The sequence below is a fragment of the Harpia harpyja genome, chromosome 8 (assembly GCF_026419915.1).
Source record: "Harpia harpyja isolate bHarHar1 chromosome 8, bHarHar1 primary haplotype, whole genome shotgun sequence".
Lineage (NCBI taxonomy): Eukaryota > Metazoa > Chordata > Aves > Accipitriformes > Accipitridae > Harpia > Harpia harpyja.
This window is the reverse complement of record NC_068947.1, coordinates 36,899,677-36,906,936: the sequence shown is the minus strand read 5'-3', so window position 1 is coordinate 36,906,936 and position 7,260 is coordinate 36,899,677. Positions and strand designations below refer to the sequence as shown.

Genomic DNA, 7,260 nt, shown 5'->3' with positions numbered 1-7,260 from the left:
AAAGAACTGCAAAACTTATGAGTAACTACCTCTACTAGTTAATTGCTTGGCTACACTTTTGTCTATTGTTTCAATCATAGTGTTAGTATAAGATTTCTAATAATTATTTACCAAATCTCACTTTTACAGTCATCTAGCAGCAAACCAGTTTCCATGACTGGTACAAAATATTAAAACCATCAAAATATTTAGACATATACAGAATGTATGGACATATGCTATCAGGAGCACAGTGTTGGTGGGTGCAGGCAGTGAGGGGGAACCCATGTTTACTCCTGAGTCAGTCACCCTAGCCTGAACATGATGTGACATCCCCAAGCCCAGACACCGTGTCACTGTTGGAGCGGTGTGGGTAAGCATTTAACTGGGCTCAACCATGGCAGTGTTGTGCAGTATGCATGAAGCTGTGCTGCTGCTGCTCAGGAGCTCCCTGTTAGCTCCGAGGCCTGTGTGAGATTTTAATCCAAATGGAAGATCATCTGGTTTGGCAGTTTTAAGTAGCTCACACCCAAATGGGGGCAAGATGGGAATGAGAATCATGGGTCCCTGGAGCAATGCATAAGGTGAGGAGAGAGCGGGTCTGTGTGGCCTGAAGGATGAAAGATGATGATCTTCTCTGACAAGAAGCTGTTATTACCTGGAGGCGCTTTGCAGTTCAAATGCAAAGTTGGTCCAGCACATAGCTAATGTAGACAAAAAGTAGTTTATCCCATATGTAAGGAAGGAGTGGGTAGTGATTTGAAAGGCTTTAAGCTAAACAGAGGAGAGGAAAGGTCAGAGAGAAAAGAGAATTAGGGGGAGGGCGCATTCTTGGGGGTGGGGGGATGTGTGCATGAAGAGACTGAAAAATACAAGAAGATCAGTGGGTAGAATATTCTCCATGGTTCAGAGCAGTGAGACACACCTCAGAGCCATTATCTTTAGTTATGTGCTCCTGAGCCTTACTTTTACTTAGTAAGGGATGAGCTATAGGGAATTGGGTGATATGCTGGGTATCAATTCTTCCACCTCTTCCTGCAAATGTTTTAAGTGTATTTGTCTGCTTTTTACTTGACTTGCCTTAAGTTTGGATCACAGTACCAAGCATTCAACTTGCAAGTTTGATCCTTACAGATGAGAGGGACAATCCTGAGGAACGTGAAGAAAGGGATGAAAACAGTCCTTGTTCTAGTATCTATCACTGTATGGCTTTCTATTGGGCACAGTGAGGGAGCCAAGAGTGTTGACTTGTCTGGGTGTGGTTTAGTGAGGCCTGATTGTCTTATTTAAACTGAATATTGTAATCAAGGGGATCTTTCTCTAGCACAGAAATACCTGAAATTTGAGAGATCCAAATTACTCAAAGTACTCAGAGCTGCTGACAGCATTAATACCAGCGTAATCACATGTGCACTGGACTTGGACTATCTAGATAATGAGTTTTTTGCAGTCTCAGGCCCTTCCTACCCTAGCCTAGTGGGCTGTGTCCTCTTCAGCTGTGTGCAGAGACTTACGGTTCCTGTTAGCTACTCACTGCCTGGGGATGGCTGGTGCTTTCCCTTCTTCTTCCAATTGCCCTGCACATTTATTAGGCATCACACTTTCTGGGCAGAGGGGGTGGTTCAGACTGTGCAGGGCAGACAGTGTCTCTCCTATATTAACTTCAGTGATCCTTCCTTCCATCTGTCTGTCCTTCTGTCCTCCCCTATGCTCTCTTCCCTCTTCCCTTTTGGGATCCTTGCACAGTCACTCTCTCTTGGTGGGAGGAGTTTCCACCCTAGCTCAGAGCCGGCTGTCGCATAGTGTTTGCCACATGCAGCTCATCAGCCTGGAGACCCTGTCCTCTCAACACCAAGACGTGATCTGCAGGGAGCAAAGGGAGCAGACCCTGCTGTCACCCCTAAGGTGAGTGTGTGAGGAGTCCAATGGCTTCTCTTGTGGACAGAAGTGATTCCTGCATTTGAGTGCTAAGTGCTGCAACACTAGAGGTATCACATGTGAACTGGGTGGTTCATGGAATAGATGTCTCTTCTTGGGCTCCTTTTCCTGCTGTGTTTTGTAGTTCTAGAAAGTGATGGAGGTAGTGGGTAAAGTGAAGTGAAACTCAGATGTTCTACTTGAGAGATGGCAGAGACTTAGGTTTCAATTTACATTTTTTCTGAGTTTTCAGTAAATATACAAATCTGAGTTACAGCTGTGCCTGAGCCCTGCTGTAACCACAGGTGTCCGCTCCTACTTTGTGCAAGTGAGAGGCAGGAGGGAGTGGCTGATAGAGGAGTTGCAGCGAGTGCTCATGCCCATTGGTGCTGTTCTGCAGGCAAGTGCTCACCCAGGGGTCTCTCATCTCCCCCATTTCCATCTACCTGTTGAAGGCCTGGCCATGGCTAAGCCTGCCCTGTGTTCAAGTGATGAGGGAGCGTGTGCTGTGAGATATGGCACCGGGTGCCCCACTGTCTGCGAGTAGCTGGTCAGCAGCCTGTAGCTCACCAGCTGCTTTGGTGAGGGGCTGACCTGACCTCTCTTGCTCCATGCTTCTCTCCCTCCCAGAGGATGGGAAGTAGAGGGGGTCCTTTTGCACATATTCTTTGGCTGCTTTGCACATATTATTTGGCTAGTCTTTGCCAAGTTCTGGCCACATGTTTTTCCTGTGTCTATATCATAATCATGTCTAGTCTGTGGCATGTAAGAGATTTTTACTCAACTGAGACTTTTCCTTCCAGATGGAGAAAGACCCAAGCTGCCAAGGCTCAAACGTATGAAAGCCGTAAAGCCTTCTGCTGCAGTTAATGAAATGTGGCTTGCCCCAAATGTTGAGAACACCACCCATCCGGAATCTGAGCACTGCAGTCCTCCAGGATTTGAGGACTGCCTTCCACTAGGTTTTGACCACTCCATTACCCAGTATTTGATGGCTGTGCTCCTGCAGAATTAATTATTGCAGTCCTCCAGGATTTGAGGACTTGAATCATAGAATCATTTAGGTTGGAAAAGACCTTCAAGATCATTGAGTCCAACCATCAACCATGCCCTCTAAACCATGTCCTGAAGTGCCTTGTCTATGTGTTTTTTGAATACCTCCAGGGATGGTGACTCAACCACTTCCCTGGGCAGCCTGTTCCAATGCCTGACAACCCTTTCAGCAAAGAAATTTTTCGTAATATCCAGTCTAAACCTCCCCTGCCGCAACTTGAGGCCATTTCCTCTCATCCTATCTCCAGCCACCTGACAGAAGAGACCAGCACCCACCTCACTACAACCTCCTTTCAGGTAGTTGTAGAGAGCAATAACATCTTCCTTCAGCCTCCTTTTCTCCAGACTAAACAGCCCCAGTTCCCTCAGCCGCTCCTCATAAGACTTGTGCTCCAGGCCCCTCACCAGCTTTGTTGCCCTTCTCTGGACACGCTCCAGCACCTCAATGTCTTTCCTGTAGAGAGGGACCCAAAACTGAACACAGTACTCGAGGTGTGGCTTCGCCAGTGCTGAGTACAGGGGAACAATCACTTCCCTGCTCCTGCTGGCCACACTATTTCTGATACAGGCCAGGATGCCGTTGGCCTTCTTGGCCACCTGGGCACACTGATGGCTCATATTCAGCCGGCTGTCAACCAGCACCCCCAGGTCTTTCTCTGCCGGGCAGCTTTCCAGCCACTCTTCCCCAAGCCTGTAGCGCTGCACGGGGTTGCTGGGACCAAAGTGCAGGACCCGGCACTTGGCCTTGTTGAACCTCATACAGTTGGCCTCGGCCCATTGATCCAGCCTGTCCAGATCCCTCTGTAGAGCCTTCCCACCCTCGAGCAGATCAGCCCTCCCTCCTAACTTGGTGTCATCTGCAAACTTGCTGAGGGTGCACTTGATCCCCTCATCCAGATCATTGATAAAGATACTAAACAGAACTGGCCCCAATAATGAGCCCTGGGGAACACCACTTGTGACCCACCACCAACTGGATTTAACTCCATTCACCACAACCCTCTGGGCTCGTCCATCCAGCCAGTTTTTTACCCAGCGAAGAATACACTTGTCTAAGCCATGAGCTGCCAGCTTCTCAAGGAGTATGCCATGAGAGACAGTGTCAAAGGCTTTACTGAAGTCCAGGTAGACAACATCCACAGCCTTTCCCTCATCCACTAGGCGGGTCACCTGGTCATAGGAGGAGATCAGGTTGGTCAAGCAGGACCTGCCTTTCATGAATCCATGCTGACTGGGCTTGATCCCCTGGTTGTCCTGCACATGCCATGTGAGCGCACTCAAAATGAACCGTTCCATAATCTTCCCCAGTACCGAGGTCAGGCTGACAGGCCTGTAGTTCCCCGGATCCTCCCTCCGACCCTTCTTGTAAATGGGCGTCACATTGGGAAGCCTCCAGTCATCTGGGACCTCCCCCGTTGACCAGGATTGCTGATAAATGATAGAGAGTGGCTTGGCGAGCACCTCCGCCAGTTCCCTCAGTACTCTTGGATGGATCCCATCAGGTCCCATAGATTTGTGAGTGTCCAGATGGCGTAGTAGGTCACTATTTCCTCCTGGATTATGGGGGGTATATTCTGCTCTTCATCCTTGCCTTCCAGCTCAGGGGGCAGAGTACCCTGAGGATAGCTGGTCTCACTATTAACAACTGAGGCAAAGAAGGCTTTAAGTACCTCAGCCTTTTCCTCATCTCTGGTGGCAATGTTCCTCTCTGTATCCGTTAAAGGTTAGATATTCTCCTTGGCTTTCTTTTTATTGTTAACATATTTGTAAAAACTTTTTTTGTTGTCTCTTACAATAGTGGCTGGATTGAGTTCTAACTGAGCTTTTGCCTTTCTAATTTCCTCTCTGCATGACCTAACAAGATCCTTGTACTCTTCCTGAGCTGCCTGCCCTTTTTTCCAGAGATAATAAAACTCTCCTTTTTTTCTTGAGTCCTAGCCAAAGATCCCTGTTCAGCCAGGCCGGTCGTCTTCCTCGGCAGTTCATCTTGCGGTGCATGGGAATAGCCTGGTCCTGAGCCATTAAGATTTCCTTCTTGAAGAATGTCCATCCTTCCTGGACCCCTTTGCCCTTCAGGACTGTCTCCCAAGGGACTCTCTCAACCAATGTCCTGTTGAAGGACGACTATGTTGTTTTGTGTAATTCAGACTATGTGCCTTCAGGATCCATAGAGTCCTGGAAAAGTAGTGAAGGACACATGTCCTTTCAGTATGCTTTGATCAAGAAGAGCACAAGGGGACTCCCAGAAGACAAGTCTGGAGATTTAGTATGCAGTTTTTCCCGTTAGATTTGCCAGGAAAGATGTCCACAGTGTTGGACTTGATGTTTGGACTCTTCCCTTCTCTGTTAGCTGGCTTTGAGCTAACCTTGCAATTCTGCTGTTCCTCCTATAAATCTGATTCTTTGTTTGCTTTGAAGAATTGGCTGGAAGCCTGAAGAGAAATATCTCTGTGGATCAGCTTGTTTTCCAGAGCTGATGCCCTTCTCTTCCCTCTGCTACAGGTCTTCCAGGAAAACCCATGAGGAGCCCCTTGGAAAGCAGACATGGTAATCAGCCCTGAGAAGAGTTCAGCCCCTGCTTCTCTTTGTCTCCACTAAGAGGTGTCACTGTGAAAAGAGGAGGACCTCAGGGATTTCTGAAGGCTAGATTAGGGCTCTGACTTCAGTTCCCATCTCCTCTTGGGTGGTCCCTGCACCTGACTGGATGGATGAGGGAACAGCCTAACAACTCAGTGGACATGGGTGGTTTGCTTAACACATACAATGTTAATAAAACCACAGTTTTTAACTTGGCAGATTTAAGCATGATTATACTTCTGTTGTTTGCTTAGAGGAATGTGCTGCTTAGGTGGTAAGTCAGTTCAAACTGTATTAGGAGATGGAAACTGTAGTGAAGAACACGCAGCAACTTTTATTTAGGAACTGTTTTAGAAGGAAAAAAGAAAAGGGAACAAAACAGAACATTGCTAGCAATGGGTATAGCCATATATGTAATTGCTATTAAGGAATGGCCTTGGTAATCAGATGTTGAATTTTCTGCAATGCCTGTGTTAAATTTTATCTTAAATGGTGTGTAGTAATTTTAAGATGGCTTTATCTTAGTTACAAGTGCTGTTTGTATGTTTCCTGAAGTATCTTTTCTTACAGAATGTTGAATAAAAGAGTTTTTTTGTTATTACTAAAATGGTGTTCCTGAATGTCATTATGAGCTGGGATTGTTTATGTAATCTGTTTTGCTGTTTAAATATATCTTAATACATGTTCTTTCTGTAGATAAAAATCTATGGCTTTGTATTCTAACCCTGCTGTAGGCAAAGCCACATTGTTGGTGTCTCTTCAGAGCAAACAGATGATTGTGATTGCAATCCTACTTCCTGACTGCCTTCCTTCATGGGCAGAAACCCCAAACCCAACCCCTTTCTCATCTTGTTCCCACAGGGTCATTCTTGCTTTGCTGTAGAGTGTACAATCTGTCTACATCCTTCTTGATTCTCAAAACGGACCACAATATTCTTGTTGAATTTTAAAGTACTCAGGGTAATAACTCCCTGAGTATAGCTGTCTTCATAGCTGTTGCTCCACTTACCATGTTCAGAAAGGAAATGTCATTTTTTTGAAGGGGCCACCTGCTAGCTCACATTCAGGCTTATCACAGAAAATATTGTGTCTGAAGGCAAAATTCAGGTTTACCTTCCAGTCTGTGGTGTGAGCTTATGAGTCTTCATGGTGTAAGAGTTCTTTAAGTTCCTATTGGGAAAAAAATAGGAACTTATAGGAAAAAAAATTGAAAAAGCTGATTCTGCTGTTGATCTACAAGAATTCAGCGAATGTAGATTTTGACTGAGAAACATCATGATCTGACTACAACGAATGACACTTCTGGAGATACCCAATCTTGTAGTGTGATGAAAAATTAAGAGCTGATGAGTACGAAGTGTCTGAAAACTGAGTGAGAAAGCTTCGGTGGATTTGAGAATGGCTACTAAAAGTTGCAAATTGGAGGATGTAATGGAAAAGGGGTTTCCAAAGTGGGTTGTGAGCTTAGAGCGTCTTCCTGCTTACAAGGAGAAAACTCAGTACTAATATTGCAAATTCCTTGGCTGGTTTCAACTTGCAAATGTTTAACTGTGGGAACTTTGGATGTCTGCTGCACTAACTACATGACTTCACATTGGAAAAGAAAGCTTACAGGGGTCTATCATTCAGTTAAGAGGGTACAACAGGTGTAAGTATACCACATCTCTGAAGGAAAGAGTAAGGGACTGTAGTTTTTAATAGTCAAAATTCCTCAACTTTCTATGCATGTCATTA

At 45.7% G+C, this 7,260-nt stretch overlaps 1 long non-coding RNA gene across 1 annotated transcript; it reads left to right on the top strand.

The window, feature by feature from the left end:
• The first annotated feature begins 1,193 nt into the window (after nt 1-1,193).
• On the top strand, nt 1,194-6,378 carry LOC128145188 (uncharacterized). Its single transcript, XR_008236384.1, has 3 exons — nt 1,194-1,884; nt 2,700-3,246; nt 5,452-6,378. It is a non-coding gene; the product is annotated as an uncharacterized LOC128145188 (long non-coding RNA).
• Nucleotides 6,379-7,260: the final 882 nt, after the last annotated feature.